Here is a 25,298-nt window from a genome sequence, read left to right as displayed (position 1 = left end):
TTAGATTAAAGTGCATAGTTGATTGGTAAGCATGTGACCAAATTACAACATTTGACCAGCAGAACAATATCAATGAGGGTATTTTGTACAGAATAATTATTTAGATGATAAAGAAATATTCTTGGGAATGTTTTTAAGTTTGAACTTATGTGCACTTTTTTTCTTTTGCTTGTGCTTGGTTTTCTAAAAAGTTAACCTCTGGGAAGAGTAATGGAAATGACTATTAATATATTCAGGGAGAAGACCACAAATAGTTGGTGATAATGTCTGCATAAGTTTGTGCTTTAACTGAATACCTCTGAATTGCACACCTGAAGGATGTGAATTAGTGAGAATAATGGAAGGGCTGACATTGATTGAAATGCATTGTACTTATAAATTGACATGTTGAATTGAAAACCTTTGGCACAATTACCTAAAAGTAATATTTTTTAAAGTTGCAAATAACATAGGGAAGGAAATAGATTTCAATAAAGAAAGTAGAAAATGGATTTGAAAAAAACTCTCCAACTTCTGTTGAGAAAGTAAATATGAGGGGTCAATATATTCGTGCTTATCTATAATCCTAGCTAAGCAGGAAGCATTAATTGGGTACAGAAGTCCCAGGTGAGCTCAACCCAAATATTTGACACTATCTGAAAAATAATGAAACAAAGAAGAGTTGAGTTCTTGGCTGAAGTATAGAGTCATCCTACAGAGCTTGAACTCTTAATTCAAAATCTACTACCTCCAAAAAAAAAAGAAGAAAAAAATAAGTGTGAAATACAAAATCATCCTTTTAGGCAATTGATCACTATTATCTGTAAATATGTGAGTGTCATAACTTGACTATTTCTTCTACTGGAAATGTATTTAAGTATAATATTTTTCAACTGTGAAATAAAGTATTTTTTCCAAAAATTTAGCTACCTTATTCTTTGAAAGAGCCAAATGAGACTTAAAAAATCTCTTTTAGTGTGTGGTTTGGTGGCTTTTCTATTATCAGTTTCCAAGACTGGCATCTTGCCAGGTGTTCTGTTGGGTTTTGCTGGGTTGTCCAATAAACTTATGTAAATTAGAATACATTGTTGTACTAATTTTGTTGAAATTATATCTTTAAAAATATTTAATTTTCTGCCAGTCAAGTGCTAATATGTACAAAGCATCCACATTTCTTATTCTAGAAAAACAAGGTTAAGGAAATAGAGCCCTTTCTCAAGGTAGTCAATCATTTGGTAAGAGTTTAGTCTAAATAATTGTACTCGGATACTTCTCTATTCCCCCATAATGGTGTAAGAGAGAACAAAAACTTGCCCACAATAAGTACTTCTGATCTTTATATTGTTAGTGAAAGTGTTACCAAATATAAAGACTTTATTTCATCTATTCCTACCAACATTCTAGCGAAGCTTGTTTGCAAAACTTCAGCAATTCACTAAAAGAAACTGATCTGCAAATACCATCAATATTTTAGTTGCATGCAAATGAGTAGCATCTATTTGTCCTTGATCATTAGTTGGAAATACAATCATATTTATTTGATGTACAATAATAAGGAATGCTTAAATTTTTATTATTATGACTTAATATGCATTTAAGGTGAAATGTTTCAAACTGCACAAAAAGATAAAATTGAGCTTCGATTGACTTTCCTAACTTAGCAGAAACCCTGATATGAGTACATGAGTTCTTTCAGAAAATTACTAATGCAGAAATGTGTACTATTGTTTGTCTTCATGTGGGTACACATATTTTTGTTTTACAAATAATATCGAACACATAATAGCTTTTATTTACTTATTTATTATTTTGTTCAATCAGGGGGCTTGAACTCTGGGCCTGGGCACTGTCCCTGAGCTCTTCAGTTCAAGGCTAGTCTCTATCATTTTGAACCACAACATCACTTCTGGTTTTCTGTAGTTAATTAGAGATAAGAGGACTGGATTTGATCCACAATCCTCAGATCTCAGCCTCCTGAGTAGGTAGGATTACAGGTGTGAGCCTCAGTACCCAGCATAGCTTTTATTCTTATGGAACCACAATTTGTAGTTTTTTTTCACAAATAGACACCGATTGATAGATAGATGATATCTCACAATATTTCATTAGGAAATCTGTCCCTTATTTCTATATACCCAAATTACATAAAGTGGTTTTTTTTTTGCCCGTCCTGGGCTTGATCTCAGGGCCTGAGCACTGTCCTTGGACTTTCTCAAGGCTAGAGCTCTACCACTTGAGCCTCAGCACCACGTCTGGCTTTTTTCTATGTATGTGGTACCAAGGAATCGAACCCGGGTGTTCAGGCAAGCACTTTAACCACTAGGCCAAACTCCCAGCCCCATTACATAAAGTTTTATGAAGTGTACTTTTGTTACTATAAGTAATATTGCAATAAATATATTGCAATTTCATTTAATTTGTGCAACTCTAACAGTGAGATTAATTCATACTTGTATTATATAACGTTTATACTTAAAGTTCAATACAAAGTACTACATGAAGAGAGCAATCTGTCTTGTGCTATCTTTTCTCATTCCTTAGCACATCTCTAAATATCCATTGCTTAGGATGAGGAAGACAATGAAGCAATCTGTGCCATAGAAACTATGAATGGAAATACTAGTAAACATGCACCATTAAAGCTTCTTCACTAAAAAGTAAACTGCCAACAAATTACCTGTAAGAAAAAATATATGTATATATAAACATCAACTGATTTTTATTCTCCAAATAGAAGAACAAAATAAAAGAATGAGGCTATTTATAAATGCATGCGAGAACTGTGATTGAATGTTGTCTTTTTTTCCCCCTTACTCTTGGTATGCTTTGGTCAGGCTCCTTACTCCAATTAAAAACCTCAACACTAATGAAAATAACACTATTTCATAATTCAATTGCTATTTAATCAGATGTCATTTCAAAGTGTGTAACCAGCTACACACCAGGTTACCTAGACAAAGCATAAGTCAAAGTTCAAGGTTACCTAGACAAAGCATAAGTCTTTAAAGCATTTTTTTTCAGTTTCTGCACAGAATATTTCAGTGTAGGTTTTGCCTAGATTGAAAAAGACTAGGAGGAGAGTGCTATATTTATATCTTTTGCTGCAGTCTATTTTTGCTGATAACCTTCCTGCTCAATGTTTTCATCCTCTGAAGAATCACCTAAATAGATTAACAAATGATGATATCATATTGTATTATATCTTTTTGACCCATAGTTATGAAAAATCTGTTGTTGGTTTGAGTTAAGCAATGGAAACTGTACTTCCACAAATAGATTAAATGCAAAATATCTAAGCATTCAAATTTCAATCCACATTAATTTAGGCAATCATAAATGCAATATCTTAGTTGAATGCTGGTGGCTCACACTAAACAACCCTGGTTACTTAGAAGATTGAGCTCTTAGGATTGATGTTTGGTGTCTGATACTTAATCTCCAACTAACCAACAAAAGCATGTAGTGCAGATGTAGCTCCAGTGATAGAGAACCAACCTTGAATTAAAAAGTCATGGGAGAGAATAGACCCTGAGTTCAGGTCCAGTACACATGTATACACACACACACACACACACACACACACACACACACACACACACACACACAATGCTTTGAATTATCCTTAAATGATGAAACCTTCTAAATATCCTTATCTAGTAAAATACATTGAAATTTGAACTACAGAAGAGAAGCTGTTTCAAAATCTCTATGTCAGAAGTCCAAGCTATCTAGCATGAAAATGCCTTATGTCTAGCATTCTTTATACAATTTCTTTCCTAGTGAATGGGGTGCTTAATTTTGCACACATAATTGAATGCTTGCACTAATTGCATTACACTAGAAAAAAATAGGAACACCGACTAGCCACCTACTCTCATTTTGTCAGAGACCACCACAACTTCCTAGGAGTGCAGTATGTAAAACTGTGTCTTTCCAATAATTAGTTAATAATTTCAGGTTACTCAGATCAAAACTTGAATATGAAAACATTTCTCTAATGTTTATATCTCCAGCACATTGAAGTAACCTGAAATGAAAATGAGTATTCAACATAGTAAGAACATAGTAAGAACATACTATCCCTTAAGAATTCATATCACTGCAAAGAAGATAAAACACGAACAATACACCATAGCTATGACTGTAAAGTAAGAATGAAGACTCAGGACATTCTCATTTCTTCCTGCATCTTTCCAGCAAAGGCAATGATACTGACCTTGAAACTACTTAATATGGGTATATACACCAGTTGCTGCATTCGCTTGAGGTTCCATAGGAAAACATAGGTCTATTTCATCATTTTCATGTCACATAGTAAGGACTGAAACACATAGAAATGGTACAAAACCACTACAGGCATTACTTTTAGCTGTTTAATATATCAAACTGAAGATTCCTTATTCAACAACTGCGGGTATGCTCTGGCCCTCAGGGGAAAGCACTGAGACCCTGGAGACTGGAAAGCTGAGCTTCACCACAGAGCTCATTGCAAGCTGAGATAGAAGACCCTGAACTGGCCCCGCTCACCCCAATAGCAGTTCATTACTTTCTTCTCCTCATGCAAATCATACCAGAAGATGGTTACAAAATCATGGTTCATTCCTGTTAAATCTGAGCTCATTATTGTCATGTACATAATTAAAATTAAACCACAGAATAAAACTAAAATGTTACCTAACAAAAGTATTAAGTTATCACTATGAAAAGAAGTATGACTTTCAGAAATATGTAAACCAAATTTACCCAGTATTATTTCTCTTTCTATCATTTCACTAGACTTTATCTTAACAAACTACAGATCATAAATTTCTATATTTTATCATATATTCAGGAATGTTTTAAAAGTGAAAAATTATCATACGTTTTAAAAGTTATTTTTAATTTTAGCAGGGTGATATAGAGGGGTTACAGTTACATTCATAAGGTAGTGAGTGCATTACTTCTCAAACATTGTTGCCTCTTCCCATGTTTTTCTTCCACTTTCCCTCCCAGCAACCCCTCCCAAGTTATAAAGTTCATTTCCAATGTATTGTCTTGCAACTATCACTGGTGTATTTGGTTCACTCTTTGTCCATTTTCTCATCTTCTTTTTTTTCCCCTTCCCTTCCCTAATTTGAATAAATACACAATATACCAGGCACTAAAGTGAGATAAAATAACAACAGGGAATAAACCATAAGGGGAAAAAACAAAAGAGAAATACCTTCACATAGTACATTAAAAACCACAACCACAAAGAAACCTCTTGTTTCCATATCCTGAAGTTCATTTCACTTAGTGTCATCCTGTATGGTCATACATGCATAGCTACTGAGCTATTATGATCCTCTGCCAGGAAGATCCTAGACATACATAAACTGAAAAAACTGACCACTATATATTACAGAATATATCACTAGATGTGTACTATTTGATTTAAAATGATAATAAGCCTATGTCAATATGTATTAACTCAAATGTATATATAAATCTATCACACACATATATACATATATGCATACATTATAGCCATTGATATTTTTTCATATTGATAGCACCTTACAATGGTTAAAAAGAAGCCAGGCTTCATGTGCTAACTGTATTAACTATGTGTTAACTGTGCAGTGAAGAGCACAACATAGTATATTTGGAAACAAATTTTATTGCACTTGACAAGATTTTTTCATTTATTTCTCTGAAACACTAGCCTGCTTAGGAGTCAATGTAATAAAAAAACATTTTTGAAGAAGAATATTAAAGTTTCACTAAACCATACTGCATTTAGGATGCACCTATAAGAAAGGAGAGTAGGTTTGGGAAATAATGCTGATGGGAAGGAAGGATATATAGAAGAAAGGAAGGAAATTAGATAGAAATGGGCAAAGAAATACCTTCCTTGGGTGGAGAGATGATACTATGACTAATACAATACAGATTCATTTGGAACACCCTGCCAGTGAGCAGGAAGCAGTGCAAGGAAGCATGGATCTGTCTCTCAATTCCTTCCTCCCTCTCTTTGTTTCTCTCTGTCATTGCACTCAGTGCTGGGATCATGTGAAACTATCATAATCTGTCTTTTCTGATACAGAAGAGGAATGCATGCATGAGAAACTATATCATAGAGTTAGATTTTGGTCTTTCAACTCTTTCAATGCTGAATCAAAGTATGCCTGGAAATGGATCTGCTCTGACTGGATAAACCAAGAAATCTCTTTGGGGCTTACTAATTATTACAAATGAGAGAAACCATCGAGCCTATCTTCCTTTGGGTCTGGATTACTTCATTTACTACGATATTTTCCCAGTCTTTCCATTTCCTTAAAAATGGGGCAATGGCATTCTTTCTGATGGCTGTGTAGAATTTCATTGTGTATATAAATATCATATTTTGATCCAATCATCTACTGAGAGGCATCTAGATTGGTTCCATGTCTTTGCTATGGTAAATAGTGTTGCAATGAACATTGCTGTGGTAGTGGCTTTAGTATGTCCTTGTTTCTGGACATTTGGGAAAATGCCAAGGAGTGGGATTGCTGGGTCATAGGGGAGCTATATGTTTTGTCTTTTTTAAAAAAAAATTTAATGTATAATCCAGGTTCATTTAATCCCCCACTTGTTTACAAATGAGTTCTGACAAAAAAAGCAATTTTTTTCTTTTCTTCATAATCTAAACCCAAGTGCTACAAACATCATCATTAAAGCATAAATATTAACATTCAGGTAATGAAACAAATTCCTATTTGTTTCTATGTATGGAAAGATTTTACTATTTTATGGCTTCTTTCTCAAACCAATATTTATTACAATATGGACATTATATATATATATATATGTATATCAATTTATTTATTCACCCAAAATCCTCTGAGCAAATATTTTCTACCTACAATAATATATTTCATTACAATTTTCTATCCTCATATTAAAAATGTTCTGATTCTAAATTGATTTTTTTGCCCAGTCCTGGGCTCGAGCTCAGGACCTGAGCACTGTCCTAGGACTTTCTCAAGGCTAGAGCTCTACCACTTGAGCCTCAGCACCACTTCTGGGTTTTTTTTTCTATGTATGTGGTACCCAGGAATCAAACCCAGGTCTTCGTGTATGCTAGACAAGCACTCTAACAGTAGGCCAAACTCCAACAGACAAGATAAAATAATGGCATTTGCAGGGAAGTGGATGACTCTAGAGCAAATCATGTTGAGTGAGACAAGTCAGGACCAAAGGAACAAAAGGTGCATGATATCCTTAATATGTGGCTATTAAATCCAAAGAGTACAAGAGCTAGGACTCAATAGTTGCATACCCAATGCTATGGACATGGTACTGGAAATATAAACACAACTACATAGTCATAAAAACTTATGACTCTATAGACATAATGCTTTATTACAGAGATTAATATGGATGTATGTTATACAAACCCTCAGCCTAATTTTGATTATGTTCTAAAATCTAAGTGCCAGTGATTGTATATAGATTCCCTTCTTGAATACTTGTTTGTTAAACAGGACATTTGAAATATGATGCAAAAATCAAAGTTAATAAATTCTTTAATAAAAAAATGCTTTGATTCTGCTTCTTTCCTTTAGAGAAAATTATTTCATTCCATATTTTCAAATGATAAGACTACAAATAGCACTTGAAAATGAAGAAAGATTATTTTTCCAACATCACAAGCATAAATTACATATATATTTATCCACTTAATCTCCATTAATGAATGTATACTCATATATTCATCTGGCAACTCAAATATTTTTAATATATTTTTATTGTAATTAATAAAAGGGTTACATGATATTTGCCAGATAGAAGGTGCATTAATTCACATACATTGATACCCTTTCACATGTCTTGGTACCCATTACCCTTCCCCCACCCACCACCCACTCCCCGTATTGGTTTTCCCCCCTTCCCTATCAAGTTTCAGATAACCAAATACAAATAAATTCAATATATCAGATAACAAAGTGAGATACTGTAACAATATGAGATACCCAAGGGAAAGCAAAGGAGATGAGGGATAACATAGTATATTAAGGCCAACAATCATTCGTTATATGGCTTTTGTTTCAATATCCTGGAGGTCCTTTCAATTAGCTTCATACTATATGGCCTTATGTATCAAGGTTTTGCTCTATTGCAGATCTCTGCTAGTAGAGCCCAAGGTTTCTCCTGATTATGACAAATGAAAGAAACCATTGAGCCTAAGTTCCTTCGAGTCTGGCTTACTTCACTTAATATGATTTTTTCGAAGTCTTTCCATTTCCTAACAAATGGGGCGATGTCATTCTTTCTGACAGCAGCATAGAATTCCATTGTGTACAAATACCACATCTTGTTGATCCACTCATCAACTGAGGGACATCTAGGTTGGTTCCATATCTTTGCTACGGTGAATAATGCTGCAATGAACATTGTTGTGCTAGTGGATTTAGTATGCCCTAGATTCTGGATGGTTGGGTAAATGCCAAGTAGTGGAATTGCTGGGTCATAGGGGAGCTCTATGTTTAGTCTTTTGAGGAACTGCCATACTGTTTTCCATAGTGGTTGAAAGAGTTTGCACTCCCACCAACAGTGTAGTAGTGATCCCTCCTGGCCACATCCCCTCCAGCATCTGTTGTTATTCATTTTCCTGATCCTGGCCATTCTAACTGGAGTGAGGTGGAATTTTAGAGTTGTTTTAATTTGCATTTCTTTTATGACCAGAGATGTTGAGCATTTCTTCATGTGTCTATAGGCCATTTTTGTTTCTTGTTCAGAGAAGACTCTCTTTAAGTCTTTGGCCCATCTTTTAATGGGATGGTTATTACTTTGGAGATTAGTTTTGGAGTGATTCAATTTTTTGAGCTGTTGATATATTTTAGATATGAGGCCTTTGTCTGTTGTTTGGTTCGTGGAGATCTTCTCCCACTCTGTAGGCTTCCTAATTAATTTACTAGCTATGTCCTTTGCCATACAAAAGCTCTGCAGTTTAATGCAGTTCCACTTATCCAGCCTTTCTCTGATTTGTTGTGATTCTTTAAAGAAATAGAAGAGGCAATTCAAAATTTCATATGGAATAATAAAAGACCCTGTATAGCAAAAACACTTCTTAGCAGAAAGAACAGCGCCAGAGGAATTTCAATTCCAAACTTTAGACTCTATTACATGGCTATAATCCTCAAAACCGCTTGGTACTAGCACAAGAACAGGCCTGAAGACCAATGGAATAGAACTGAGGACCCAGATATTAAACCACAGACCTATGGCTACCTAATCTTTGACAAGGGAGCCAAAAAAATAGAATGGAAGAAAGATAGCCTCTTCAACAAGTGGTGCCAGCAGAACTGATTAAGCACCTGCAGAAAACTAAAGTTGGATCCTTCTTTGTCACCTTGCACTAGAATTAACTCCAAATGGATCAAAGACCTGGAGGTAAAAGCTGACACACTGAAAACTTTACAAGAAGGAATAGGAGATACACTAGGTCTCCTTGGCACAGGTCGAAACTTCCCTAATATTTTTAACTAAAGCACTAAAAGAGCCAATAGAACTATTAGCTTGGTGCCATTTCTTTCTTTCTTTTTTTTTCCAGTCTAGAGCTTGGCCACAGTCCCTGAGCTTATCGGTGCTCAATGCTAGCACTCTACCACTTGAGCTGCAGGCCCACTTCTGGCATTTTCTGTGTATGTGGTACCAAGGAATAGACTCCAGGTATTTATGCATGCTAGGAAAGTACTCTAGCACTTGGTCAAGCTCCCAGACCATGGATGCCATTTTTTACACCTCTAATACTAGATCTACAGAAGACTGAAACCTGGAGGATGGAGATTAGAAACCAGTCCAGGCAGAAATGAGACATTATCTCCAATTAATAAACCAAAGACAGGGTAGAAGCATGACTCAAATGGTAGGGAGCCCAGGAAGGAAAACAAGCAGAGAAAAAAGGAAGGAAGGAAAGAAGGAAGGAAGAGAGAGAGGGACAGAGAGAGGGAGAAGGGGAGGGAAGAAGGGAGGGAGGAAGGGAGAGAAGAAGGAAGGAGAAAAATAAAGAAGAGAAACTAGATTATTAGTTATTTTTCAATTTAATTCACTTAACATAGACTTAAGAAAAAGGATATATTGACCACAAAACTAATAGTGCATAAATAAGACCACTCTGAAACCTATTATCTAGCTTTTTGTGTGTTTGTGGTTTTATAACATTTTCTTAAATAATCCACTAAGTAGCTTCAAAAACTCCACTTGGATTGATTCATCATAGTAAATAACTAATAAAATGATTACTAACCTTATTTTTCCTGGCTATGTCCCAAAGGTCATATACTATTTGGAATGCCGTATTTTCATAGCTACTTTAACCATATTGCTGCTACTTCCTTAAAAGTCATTTGAATGGATATCAACATTAGCTCCATTCTCTAGACAAGAACTAGGAGAACTATGTTTTAATATTCAATGACTCCTGCAACATCTGGTTATCGTTTCCTGGTTATTTTATATTTCACATGTAGAAATTTCAGATCATTTATATGCATTACATATCTCATCATAAATTCTAAAATCCTAGTAAGAAATACATGAAAATGTACACTGTATTTCAATTTAATTCAGAATGACTCACAAAATCCATAACTACAAAATATTTTTGAAGGAAACATGTAGGTGAATATGAAATGCATTTCCTTTCACCTCCTTATGAACATATTTCTTTTGCTAAAAGCAAATCATTGAAGTAGGCTATACTTATGTTAATGATGTATGGTAGCAAATGAACTATAATAAATTTATAAAAGTCATTTTAATTCCATACTCCTTGGCTTGTACACTGTATCCTTATTATACCTGTAATGGAGTCTCAATTTCCTGTAATTTGATCCATAAATGTGAATATTATTAAATAAACTGAAGTGTGTTTGTGTGAAGTGCCAGAGACAAGTAATAGTGCAATCCTGATTTAATTTCCAGAAGGAATGAATAGTAAATATAAACACAAGGTAACATGAAATATTGAAAAACCAAGGAAACATAAAACTAAAATATATCAAGCTCAAAACAAACTTGGAGAAACAGAACTGAGGATACACCTTGGGCATTCAGTGACCACCATGTCTCTTATCACAAGATTTCAAAATTTTCATTGCAAAATTTCTCCAAAGTGGTAACACATGGCAAGTTTCCAAAAGCAGGCAAATTGAAATAAATTCCATGTGCCATCAACTATGTTAGAAGGTAACTAACAAATATACCTAGTGTGGGACTGACAAACACTTCCAAAGTTTTAATATATGAAAACATTTTGCTTCAAAATCATAGGAATACATAGATTGAATGATAAAACTTTAAATTAATATTTATTGAACCAGAATAGCTGGCTATGAGTCCATTGCCCTGGATGGATGTGTGGTTCCTTCCTACCCAATAATGTAGTGATTTAAAGTGGTTAATGTTTTGCTGATGAGTGATTTGAGTTGGTCTCAGCTTGGGAGCCTTTTGTGGTCATAATGAGGATCACTCATATAAACATTCTGAGCCTCAGAGTAAAGGGAAGGGGAAAAACAAGATGATTGGGAGGGGGAAGGGAGAAAGAAAGGGGGACAAGAACATGAGAAGGTGTATCAAGGTTCAAGAAGTAATGTACCCACAACCTGATGAATATAACTGTAACCCTTCTATGTATTACCCCAACAATAAAATCCAATTTAAAAAATCCTGAGTCTCTTGGGGGCTGGGAGTTTGGCCTAGTGGTAGAGTGCTTGCCTAGCATGCACGAAGACCCCGGTTCAATTCCTCAGTACCACATACATAGAAAAAAGCCGGAAGTGGTGCTGAGGCTCAAGTGGTAGAGTTCTAGCCTTGAGAAAGTCCAAGGACAGTGCTCAGGCCCTGAGTTCAAGCCCAGGACTAGACAAAAAAAAAAATCCTGAGTCTCCATTTAGTATGGATGTTTGAAGATGGCCTCATGACCAGGTCTGGTTGACATATGGGCTTCTTGTCTTCAAGAGAGAAGAGACCTGGGATAAGCTACTAACCATTACATTCTGTCAGTGGTATAATGTGGAAGGTGCATGTTATCTGGAGAATTAATTTTGCCAATTTTACAAGAGCACTTCTGCCCATCTGTGGTTCAAAACAAGGAAAAGTACAAATTCTACATGAAAAAAAAACATGCATCTATATTGTTGAGGGAAAGACATTGCAAGGAATGTTTGGGTATTTTATTTTACTTTTATTTATTTTTATTGTGAAGGTTATGAACAGTGGGGTGACAGTTACATAAACAGGTTATGAGTACATTGGTGCTTTCTCCCTCATTTTCTCCCACTTACCCCCTCGCACCCCTTCCTCCCCCTAACTGTAAAGTTCAATTCCAACATAGTGTCAAGTAGCTATCTTCATCACATTAGCTAATCCTTTGTCCCGCCTTTTTCTGTGATTCTTCTTTCCTTCCACAGAACAGATGAACTCATATACAAGACAAAGGGTACATAAAACTAAATCAGAAAAAGTGGAAATGACTGCATATGGGATATAATTGAAACCTCTTGCTTCTAATTCATGGAGTTCATTTTGATACACTTCATTATATATGGTCTTGTGTACTTAGCAATTGGACTGTTGTTATCCCCTGCTAAGAATGTCATAGACATATTCTAGCTATTACAAATGAAGGAAATCGTGCAAACTACTTTTCTTGAGCCTGGCTTGCTTTGCTTATATAGTATTTTCCAGGTCTTTCTATTTCTTAATGAATGGGGCAATACCAGAATAACATAGTGTGGGCATTTTAAAATATTCACAGGAAATAAGGAATTAGATCACAGATGCAAACACACCCAGGGCTCTCTCTGAAAAAGATGTGTCCTGGCAATTGGTATATCTAGACAATTGATATATCTAAAATGAAACCTGGGTTTTGACAGACCTTCATCCCATCCTTATGCCATTGAAATAATAGTGGTAATGATTTAAGCTGAGGAAGTGAATTCCATACTTAACTTTTTTCTTGCCTTGCATCAAAAAAAAAAAAGAGGTGACAGGAGTCCAATCTGGAACACTCATAAGGGAAGGTCTCATAGCTGGAATGCAATCTGAGACCAATGTTTTGGTAATGGATGTGTGATCTGTAAGTTCCATCACATCCCAACGCTGAAGCATTCTATGATTCCTCACTAGGAGGAACAATTATTTATTAATAACCTCTTTTATATTTGCCCATTTTCCATGATTTCTGTGTCCCCTTAGTAAATTATTCTAAACTCACAGTCTACCTTAGCACACAATTTCAGTACATATTTATTTTCAGGACTCAGTAAGAAAATGTTACACAAATGTAAACCCATTCAGAATCCCCAAACACAGACATGTATAGCTTCTGAAAGACTCCAAAATATAAAATATGACAATACAAATTGCACCATAAATGGAATAAGGAATGGGGAATATGAGACATATTTAGAAACTGGTAATCTGAAATATAGTTTAAAAGGTATATTTGCAATCATCAACAAAATCGCCCATAAAAGGGAGAAGAAAAAAGGCATAATTTCTGTCTGGCGAAGGACATAGCTAGCAATTTAACTAGAAAGCCTACAGAGTGGGAGAAAATCTTCATCAACCATACAACAGACAAAGGCCTCATATCTAAAATATATCAACAGCTCAAAAAATTGAATCATTGCAAAACTAATCTCCAAAGAAACAACCATCCCATTAAAAAAATGGGCCAAAGACTTAAAGAGAGTCTTCTCTGAAGAAGAAATAAAAATGGCCTATGGACACATGAAGAAATGCTCAACATCTCTGGTCATAAAAGAAATGCAAATCAAAACAGCTCTAAGCTTCCACCTCACTCCAGTTAGAATGGCCAGGATCAAGAAATCTAATAACAACAGATGCTGGAGGGGATGTGGCCAGGAGGGATCACTACTACACTGCTGGTGGGAGTGCAAACTTGTTCAGTCACTATGGAAAGCAGTATGGCAGTTCCTCAAAAGACTAAACATAGAGCTCCCCTATGACCCAGCAATTCCACTACTTGTCATTTACCCAATTGTCCAGAAACAAGGACATACTAAATCCACTAGCACAATGATGTTCATTGCAGCAAACATATGGAACCAACCCAGATGTCCCTCAGTTGATGAGTGAATCAACAAGATGTGGTATTTGTACACAATGGAATTCTATGCTGCTGTCAAAGAATGACATTGCCCCCAGTTGTAAGAAAACGGAAAGACTTAGAAAAAATCATATTAAGTGAAGTAAGCCAGACACAAAGGAACAAAGGCTCAATGGTTTCCTTCATTTGACATAATCAGTAGAAACCTTGGGCTCTCCTAGCAGAGATTCACAACAGAACAAAATCTAGACACATAAGGCCATATAGTATGACGCTAAATGTAAGGACCTCCAGGATATAGAAACAAAAGCCATATAATGAGTGATTATTGTCCTTAATGTATTCTGTTATCTCTTATCTCTTTTGCTGTCCCTTGGTTATCTCATATTGTTACAATATTTCATCCGGTTATCTGATATATTTTATATATGCTTAATTGGTTATTTGAAATAGGATAGGGAAAGAGGGAAATCAAGATGAGTGGGGGCAAGGAGGGAGGGAAACGGGGACCAAGACATGAGAAAGGGTATCAATATTTGTGAAGTAATGTACTTTCTATCTAGTGAATATATTGTAACCCTTCTATTAATTACAAATAAAAATATATGGAAAAAATAAAAGAGGCATAATGACTATGATATCTTTTATAAATTAAGAAATTTTTAATTTGAAGTGTAACCAATTTAGTGGGTTCATACAGTAAAGTAAAATTAATGAGTTTGAGCCTCAATTTGCTTTGGTAAAGATGGAAGTCATACAGTATGGGGTAGAGGAAAATACAAACCAAAAACAAGTTAAAATAAAGCAAAGCAGTAATGATGATGAAACTGGTCAATCATCATAATATATAAGAATATCATTATCAACTTTCAGTGGTTTCCTTAGAAATATGCAGGAGGAAACCCATGTGTTTCCCTCTGAGAATGCTTATACTTTTCATTAGACCCAATCTGTTATATAGAAACACATTGTGAATAATGGCATTTTATTAGTGAGTTAAGAAGGAAGATTGATCCACTGACAACATTTGTCTGTATGAGAACAAGGACAATCAAAGAAAAATCTTACAGTGAAGTTAGATGTAAAAAAATAGAAAATATACTATCAAGATTAACTATTTAAATCATGTAATGAACTGGTCCATCAAAGTTTAAGAGTCATCAAGAAAATATTAGTTATATTTACAAATTATGTGTCAGTTTTGACAACTATTTTCATTCATATTAAAAGTGAAGCTTTTAATATTTGCTTTGAACCACAATGCCTAAAAAGAATAACATGATTGATTATAGATAATGGTGATAACCTAAAAATAGCCTTTAAGGATGCAAAATAGATTTTTTCCCCTCATTTTCTTCTGTATGCAAATCACTTACCCCCTTTGTCAGAATTCAGATAACTTTATATGGAAATTTCTGGGGACCTACTTGTTGATTTTATTTCAAAAAGAGGTGGTGGTAGAAATTCACAGACATTTCAGAAATCTTTCATTTGTGTTTAAGGGTTAATCAAGAGGTAAAAATGTGAGGATTTCACTAAGTCTAGTTTTAAACTAAGGCTTCCCCTCTAAAATGTTTTAGTATGCTGAAATAACATTTTCTTAGAATGGCACTTATTCTATTTTGATTTGTATCTCAAAGAAGAAATGGATAAGTGAATTGAATATCTAAGCATTTATTAAATAACAGGTAAATAATTGATAGGGAAATAAAGAGTAATCTTTGAGTGATTCTGTTAAGATCAGACAACCTGTGATACAAGTAGGCCTTCATTGGAGAGGGCACATATGAATTTACTTTGCTTGATGTATTAATTGTTTCTCATATTTATTATGAGCAATATCATTATAATCTAGATTACTTTTCTATCACTTTCTAGCTGAAAAACATATAAGGAGGGCAGGATGAATAAATCAAATGACCTGGATATTGGGAGAATAATCTCAGATACCTTTACTATAGCCCAAATTCAAAACTGCAGATACTGTTCATCTCATAACCAAACATGGGCAGACAACCTGCAGCATTGTAGAGTCAAAGACTTCCATGCCATATTCAGGCTCAAGTAGAAGAGGTGCGTTGACCAAATTGGGACATTTAATAAGACTACAAGACAGAGAGCTGCACAGTATACTCCTTTCTCTATTCCAAAAGCAAAAGAATGATCATCTGACTCTATACTCATCAATACATGTCAGTTGCTAGCATCTTCATCCATCAGTGAAAAGTAAAATAAACCAGGACCCCTTGGAGAAGGAAGTAATGTTGAAGATTAATGAGACATAACATTTATTGAGCATAAAATATTTTTAAAAAAAGGTTTTGAAACAATCATGTATAGAAAACTTTTGCTAACTAGTTGGGATATGTATAATCCTGAGCAGAGGAGTCATTGGTTGGTGATCTCAAATAATTCAGCTCACCTAGTCCAAATACTCACCTAGTTATTAGGGAATGGGCTTATTGTATATCATCTTTCCCCCATTCTTCACCGTAAAACTGAGTAGAAGCTACAGGGTGCCAGAAATTTGGCTCAAGATTTTTTTTTTAATGTGCTACTCCTGTACAAAAAAAAATGGAGTAATCTGCTTTAGGTGAGGTCATTTTGAAAATCACTGAAGGTACTTGAGTTTAATCAAGTGACCATTTGGCAGAGGTGCTTGAGAAAAGATAGGATTAAATATATGGTAAGAAGTCTAAGAAGATTCAAAATTTTTACTTCCTCAGAGTTTATAACAAACTTAAATTTGAGTATATGTGGGGAAGTCATGCATAGTGAGCTGTATCACAGCTCCTACAGCCTGTGGGTTGTCAAATCCCAAGAAAACTCTTGGCTTTGCGCCTGGATTCACATGGTGCTCAAATGACATCTAGTCTGAATGACACCCTAAGGTTTTATGATCCCAAACAGACACATTAAAGCTATACACATATCACCTCCTTTGCAGGTCCTTCCTGAGGATCTTGCTGCTAATGATGAAATTATAATGGTGATGGTGACAGTTACCAATTGCATATGTGACAACCCTACCCCATAACCATATCATTAGCTTCATTTCATGATGAGAGACAGAAAGGGATTAGAAGATTTCTTTTTCATCACTACAAGAGATAAAACATGAAAAGATAATTAAAATGATCAATTATGAAATGTGTTTCCAGTTTATACATCTATGAAACAAATTCCCTAAGGACAAAAGTCAAAAGTTCAACTATGTATGCTTGATGGCTAAACAGTCAAAACATAAATCCCATTATAAGTAGCCCCATGTGCTCAACTGGAAGTGAGGGATATTTCTATGGAATGGTGTGCTTTGAATTTAAATCACTATGAATATCAATGCCGTGGAGATATTTTATCATTGTAGAACAACGCTCAGGTAGTGGGCAATGTTTCCATGGGAATTATGTGCATTTTATAGCTTGTATACGGCTAAAAATGAAAATCAGTCTACATCCAGACATCTATTGGTCTGGGTCTGTAATACTTGATACTCAGGAGGCTGAGATTTGGAAGATCAAGGTTCAAAGCCATCCTGGGCAGGAAAATTCTGGAGAGTTTATCTCAGAAATAATCCACAGAAAGGCTGGGTTAGAGTCATAGAACAAATGGTAGAATACCAGCTGTGAGTGAGCAAGCTGATGATCAATAACAAGGCATGAGGACAAACCCCTGCATGGACAAAAAGTAAAAATAAATAAAGAAATAAAATGTTTATGACAGTAATTGGACATCAGAGATGAAGCAATATAGTAGAATCTGTGTTTTGCATGTGCAAGAACTTTCATTGACTGAGCAGAGAAAAGAGACTAGACTCCAGAGAACCAATGCAATATGTTCTTTAGGCCCTTTATCAAGAGTTCTGTACAGAAAAACAAATACTTTGGCTTGTATCTCTAATTAAGTAGCTAGATCTGATTAAATATTTTAAACTAATTATCTTCCATTCAATATTTTCCTGAGAATTCAGGAACTGTTCCCACGGTTGTTTAAAAGACCTGTCTTAATTTTTATTATTGTTTCATTTTTGTGTGTGTATGTGGTTCATGGGGCTTGAAGTTGGCCTAGACATTGTCCCTGAGCTCTTCATCTCAAGGCTACCTCCCTACCCTTAAGCCAAGCCCCACTTCCCATTTTCTAGAGGTTAATTGGAGATAAGAGCCTTAAGTCCCTTTTTGCCCAGGCTGGCTTTGAACCTTGATCCTCAGATCTCAGCCTCCTGAGTAGCTAGGATTACAGGCATGAGCCACCATTCCTGGCTGTTTCTTTCCCAGAGCTTTTGGTTCTAAAATCTAAAACTTGTTCAATTTCTCATTGGAATTCTGTAGTCATTCTCCATCAAGATTATAATACCTTTTTTGTTTTAATTTTAAGTAGTTGGACAATGGGGTTTAAGTTCAAAAGTTTGATTTTTAAATCACTATGAGTTTCTCAGAATGAAAATGCAAAAATACTGTAATTTTGATTTGCTGCAATGTGGTTTTTCTACAAAAAGATATACTCATTATCAAGTCCCAAATTAGTCTATTGGCCTTTCCTTCCATTGTAACCCTAAACTTAGTGTGGCCTAGCTGTGTTTACCTATCATACAGGAAGTCCTGGTCCTCAGCACCATATACACAGAAAAAGCCTGTAGTGGTGCTGTGGTTCAAGTGGTAGAGTGATAGCCTTGACAAATCCCAAGGACAGTGCTCAGGCATTGAGTTCAAGTGTCATGACTGAAAAAAAATAAACTCACCATTTTCAAGAAATATTTAAAATGTTGTTTGTAATTCCTATAATAGAGGCTCTCCAGTTATTTGGTACTATTATAATTATAGTACACATAGATTCTCTCTCTCTCTTTTTCTCTCTTTCTCTCTCTCTCTCTCTCTCTCTCTCTCTCTCTCTCTCTATCACACACACACACACACACACACACACACACACAACACACACACAGAACTGTATGATTCCATTGTAGTTTGCTTTCACTTGCTAGACATCTTTATAATGATAAATCATGATATAATTCAGTAAAAATAAAGCTTACAATTAGCATTACCTATATCTGAATCAAATCCTCCAATCTCTTTTACTTACTGGAAGTATCATAAAACCATATAATTTATGGTGATAGAGTATAATATAAATGCTTCACCTCTAACCAAAATAGCTTCAATAATTATAAACATAATACTTCTTAATTTCATCATGCACACACCATGAAATGGACCAATTATATTGCTTCAGGCTCTAAATAGTCCTCAATGATTGAAGGATGCCACAGGAATAAAAATGTGAGCTTTAGGAATGGAATCTACAGACTCATTTTCAAGGTATCAAGGAAGAAAGAGGTATGCACATGTGTCACAAGTGAATCAGCAGAATCACCCATTAGTCATGTCTGCCAGGGAGTCACTCTCACATCTATGAGGCCTAAGGCTGAGTCTTTAACCTGGATAAAACAGAAAACTTAGAACTGCTTTTTGACACAAAAGACAAAGAAAAACTTACACGTCCTGCCAATATGCTGCTTTTCTGAGTAAACAAAAATTCAAATCATTGTTACCTAGCCAGTTACCTATCAAAGTCTTTCCAAAGCTTCAAGTAGCTTTCTTCCTCTGGCCTCAACACTGGCCGAAATACTTACTAGCAATGCTATGTATTATAAATGTATCTTTCAATAAACAACTGAGTAGTTGTTCTGTCATCTCTTCATATCCAGTCAGGAACACTGTTAGATGACTGCAAGTGTCCCTTCCACATAACACAGCACATAACACAGAGATCGTATCAGCAGAAAACAGGAACCTAATTTCACCAGCTAGTAAACTCAGCAAAACTACCCTGCCAAAAGTGCTTCAAGCAGCAAGAGGAAACAGAGCCCTGGTTTCAATGGGCAAAGGGAAATGCTGTTCAGTCATGAAAAGATTAAAGGTGAACATAACAGGGATGATCACTGAACCACCAAGGTCAAAACCAGATTCTGCTTTAACATCTCTCCCTCCCCTTCCCCTCCCCCTGTCCCAATTCCACCCCCCCTCTCAGAAAGAAATTACCTCTGGCTGGCAAGAGTACCAGGGATATACATTGATGAACTCCTCCCTAAATGAACCAGCATCCGAATATTGTATTTCAAAACTGAACTCTTGCTATTATTTCATTTTTTAAAGGAAGAAAAGAGGGATATGAAGCTCAGTGTCCTGATGTTGCTCAAGGTCATTCTCTTGTTCAAAAGAGAAAGGGGAATAAATGATTAAAATTAATCGAGGGCATGAGAATCAAATGATAACTTTTCTTCCTATCTGTTCATTTCTTTTCCCAGGAGTATCCTAATGTTTCTCTTATCCTTTTCCTATTATTGGTAACCAAAGAAAGCTAACAAGAGAAGAGGCTTTCTCTAGGACATTTCCTATCCATACCTGACTGACTTAACCCGTCAGTGAGCCAGACCAGCTCTGTGTATCATACCAAACTACAGAATAGATTCCTCTATTTCTCCAGACAAGTGAGAAAACAATGTTCTTTACAGAAGAGGGGAAAAAATGAGGAATCTCTATATATGAGGCCTTGTGCTAGGAGCTCATCAATCTTATCAATGAATCACAATTTTAAGCTGGAATCACATCACAATCTCTGTTTAGGTTTTTGGTACCCAACATCTGGTTTAAGGGTTTTGTTCTGCCTTCCCTGAAGATGGGTGCACAAAGACAAGAGTTAACTAGCAAAACACAGAATCAATAGTCAAAAAGGGGGGGTTGGGGAGAGAAAAGACAGATACCCAAAATGGTATTTTCCAAGTAGCCATATTCACTAACTACTTATCTTTACCAGCTTTCTTTTTATTTGGTCACCCTGTAGACAGGTATGACTTAGTTGCTATTGGTGTGATATAAAGATGGTATAATTTCTGTTGTCATAATATTCTAGGTAAATTTAGGAGATAAAGGCATGTCGTTGTCAGATGTTTAAGCATACACTAGTCAGCTCTCTCTAGGATTTTCTAAGTGACAGAGGAATTGTGCTTGATCTCACCAAAATAAGAGAAGAAAAGAAAATTGAAGGAAAACAATGTTTTCAAATTCTTCCAAAATCTCAAGACCTTTTTTTCTTTTAGGTCGATTTTGTTTATTCATACTTTTAAATGCTGGCAATCCTTTTTTTTATTTTTTTTCTCTGTCTTCTTCCTCTGTAGGGTATGGACCTGCTTTTCTATTCAAGTTGTGTTTCCCTTGTTATTCTTCCTTAGAGTAGAAAGTTACACACTAAACCTGCCTGTACATTGGCTTTCCTCTCCATGCTTAGTAAGTACAGACTGGGGTATGTTAGATTAGTTGCTATTGCAGTAGCATTCTAAAAGATGACAGTAAAGCCAGAAAGGGCGTGGATGTCTTTATCAAACTCAAAAAGACCATGAGGGAAGAAGAGAAAGAACATGGAAATCTAGGAAATTATACAGTTAATCATGCAGTATTTGATATCAAGAAATTGGTCTAACCGTGTTTTTGAGTATTCATATAGAAGGAGGCTGGGTTGGGGAATGAGGCTATGCTGGAAAACGCATCAGACTCCACAGCCCTCACCAAGTCTCTCCCACAGCCTTTTTCTCTCACATCCAGGCTTCCTCCTTGGCCAGGATTTGCCTGTTGTCTGCTAGGGGGCTCCCAATGAGCTCTCCAGCCCCACCCTAAGAAAGTGTCAAAGCGATCTGGCAGCTGCTGTGGCAGAGCCCAGCCCCCAAAGCCTGCTGCATACACGGCCTTGTAGCACCACCAGCCTGCAAGGGTTGCAGCAGCAGCTGAGCCCAGACTCCAGAGGAGGAGTTGTCAGCTTAATAGGGACAACTAGAACAGCAACTGGCCACCTCATAGACTGTAAATGCCATCCTATGGTTATCTATAGAAGCGCAGCTAGAGGAGGAAGATCGGGCATTCACTTTCATGCAGCCTGCTAGAGCAACCTTGGTCGCTGCCTTCTGGAAGTACATCCTGGCCAGATCCATGGAGCCAAACCTGAGTACTGCCAGCAGGCATCTCCCCCAAAGAGGGAGTCAAATGAGCACTCCTTAGCTGAATTATTCAGATGGTCTTCACTATGTAATAAAACATTGATGAGACTACTTTGGAAGGGCTTTATCTTGTTCATTCTAATGCCCTCCAGAAGGGGGTGAAATTTTCTGCAGGGGATGGGTGGCAGAGGAGATGGGGAGAGAAAGGAGAGTCCTAAGGTGGAAGAGGAAAGGAGGTTTGGAAGTTTACGGAACAGGTCCAGAAATCTCCATTTTAACATATCAGACTCAGTATGCTAATTAGGCAGTCACAAACCCAACCTGCTCCCGGTAAATCCAAGCACTGGGAAGTAATTTCAAAATGCCTGTTATACCAAAAAGCACAGCCACGCAATCCCAAGCCCCTCTCCACAACCTACAGAATGAAGCTGAGGGTAGTGCCAAGTGCCGATTACGGATCTGGCCTCATTTTTCTAGATATAAAAATGACTTCTCTCACGGATTTATTCTGCTACATAAAAGCAAGCCCCCGGCAGCTGAATACCATATACCTCAACACACACCCTTAATAATGAATTCCCTCCCATGCAAAGCAAGTTCCTAGGGGAAAAGAAAAACACACCTCCATTTCTGAGTCTCCAGATACATAGTAATTTACAACTACTAAAAGGATTTTTGCAAGCTTGCCCACAACAAGGAAAGAGAAAATATAGGAGGTGGGGGAGGGAAAAAACCCAAACAAAACAAAACAAAAATCATGGCACCAAGAGGCAGGTAAAGAGGAATCAAAAATGATCTCGGAGGAAATAGCAGGTGGAAACCAAACACCCACTCTTCTCAGTCTACAATCAGGGAGGATTGAATACCAAATGATCTGTAGCAACCGTAGCCTAAAGCAAACACAAAATTTTAATCTCTAGCTCCATCAGACAGGTTCAACAAGCATAGCCTCCATATATATATATATATATATATATATATATATATATATATATATCCTTAGGGTGGAGCATGTCCATATTCGTTTAGATTTCACTTTACTAGATTAAGAGAGCTCAGGTATAGATTTATAATCCATCTACTAGAAATCGTTATTACCACAACGCACAGAGCAGGCGTCTTTAAGATACCCAAACCCTTCTTAATGATTTCCAAACATTAATAAGTAAAGTAGCCTGCAATGCAGATAAGAACACTAGAAACAAGACCAAAAGGAAACTGGGTGAGGGAGTAGGCGGATTTTTTTTTCTTTTTCTTTTTTTGCTTGTTACCTGGTGCCACTAGGGGAAAAGACGGTGGTAGGAGGACTTTCTGCCCGCAGGTACAATCCCGGCAAGGTGGCTCCAGGTAGCTTTCACAGTCGTGCGCGCGTGTCTCGATCGTCACTTCGCTGCCCTTTGCCATAGCCAGCACCCGCATCCTAGGGAGTCGGAGGAGAGGTGGCTCCTGCCACCGCCGCCGCCACCGCCACTGCCTGCAGGTCGCGCTGGGTGCGGGATCGCGCCGATCGCCCCATGAAAGCAGCGGCTCTGCGCCCGGGGAGCGGGCAGAAAGGCAGGGCGGCCGCGCACTCACACACACTCACACACACACACTCTCCCGCACACACTCATCCGGGCGCGCGCGCGCTCACACTTGCACACCCAACACTGCTGCTCCAGGAAGGAGAAATAAGGAGGAGTCCAGGTCCTTCTGCAAACCGACTTCTAAGCCCACTTAGACTACTAGCAGCAAAGCACAGGCTCTCCTTGGCGTCTTCTGGCCCTGCGATCACGTTTCCTGCAAGTTCTCCTCCAAACCAAATCCTCCTAATTCAAGAGCTGGTGACATTTTGGTAAGGAGTAGGAAGCCTGTAAAGGGCTGTATAAGCGTCAGGTGTGTTTGTTTGTTTCTTTTTTTTTAAAGCAGTTTCCAAAGCAATCCTCGTTACCTTGTTTGTAGAGTAAACCAGCTCCAGCTGGAGGGCTGAACTTTCTCCAATCCTTCTTGCCAAGACAACCAGGACGTCTGCAAGCCCCCCCCCCCACCTCCTTCTTGACCTTGTCGTGTACCTCGAAGCCAGTGAATACCGCTTCCCAGTGTGTGGCTAAAGTGATGCACACACCTGGATCCACGGCCCTTTGGTGGGTCTAAATCCAACCCGCAGAAGGCGTCTGGGCGTCCCTGGCGCTCCCGGACAATCGGAGCATGGAGAGTTCACACACAGGCTTCTGGGCAGTTGGATAAAAAGACAGTCAAATGCATCAGATGGGCGCGCGCACATACCACACGCGCAACCAACACACACGCACACACACACACTCACTCACACGCAGCTAGCAGGAAAGCGAGACTCACGAACCACCGGAGAGGCGCCAGGACGACTGGAAACCGCCGTAGCCAACATCCAGGATGATGGAAGGCAGTGGAGAGTCAGCAGAGGTGGATGAAAGTCTCCTCGGGTCTTTACATTCGTCCTCTCCCCTGCGTGTGGATTTCCAGAAGGGTTCGGTTCTTCAGTCTGCCCCACCCCCGGCCAGTGCGCTTTTATTTATTTATTTATTTATTTTTCCTCCCCTGATAGAAGCGACCGTGCTAAAATGAATTATATGGGTGGGCTGTGCTCATATAGCCTGGAGCTCCCCAAAGTCAAGACTCCGAAGGGATCAGCTAGCTACGAAGCCATTCTATAGGCTCAGGAGAAGGAGGAAAGCCACGAGCACACAGACACGCGCGCGCGCGCGCACACACACATACACACACACACACACACACACACACACACACACACACACACACACACGCACGCACACGCAGTGCCCGCTTTGGGCAGCTCTGCACAGGCTCGCAGCCTCCCCGCGCGCCGCGGCACCCAGCGCCGGGGGCCGCCCCGCCCGCAGGGCCGCGTTGTCGCCGGGGCGAGTCTGCAGCTTAGGCACGGAGCGGGAAACAGGGCTCCGAGGTTGCAGCAGCCGCCGCCGAGGCAGGCCTAAGAGAGCCGTCGGTCTCCGCCGTGCGTCCGTGCCACGGCCGGGAGGAAATGCGCTCTCCGCTGCAGCATGGAGGCGGCGGCGGCGGCGGGCGCGCGGCCGTGAGCCCGGCCCTCGCTGCAGTGACGAGATCGGCCGCACCGCCCAGACCCCCAGAGTCAGGCTACACCCGAATCCTGGCGGCCGAGCCTCTGTCAGTCCTCCACCCTCCCCACCCCTCTCCTGGAATCCGGGTCGGACCTGGCTCTGGGAGCCGATTTCCCCCTGCGGGCGTGTG

General features: G+C 38.0%; 1 protein-coding gene across 2 annotated transcripts in view; it reads right to left on the bottom strand.

Moving 5' to 3' along the window:
* Lrfn5 (leucine rich repeat and fibronectin type III domain containing 5) overlaps nt 1-24,827 on the bottom strand; it is a 245,700-nt gene extending 220,873 nt beyond the window's left edge. For both annotated transcript variants that reach the window (XM_090345022.1, XM_090345023.1), the window contains exon 1: nt 23,324-24,827. The gene's annotated coding sequence lies outside the window, so the exon portion shown is untranslated. The remainder of the gene's footprint in view (nt 1-23,323) is intronic.
* Nucleotides 24,828-25,298: the final 471 nt, after the last annotated feature.

This window comes from Megascapheus bottae, chromosome 14 (genome assembly GCF_031878675.1).
Source record: "Megascapheus bottae isolate mThoBot1 chromosome 14, mThoBot2.hap1, whole genome shotgun sequence".
Lineage (NCBI taxonomy): Eukaryota > Metazoa > Chordata > Mammalia > Rodentia > Geomyidae > Megascapheus > Megascapheus bottae.
The sequence above is the reverse complement of the archived record's forward strand: the minus strand, read 5'-3'. Positions and strand labels throughout refer to the sequence as shown.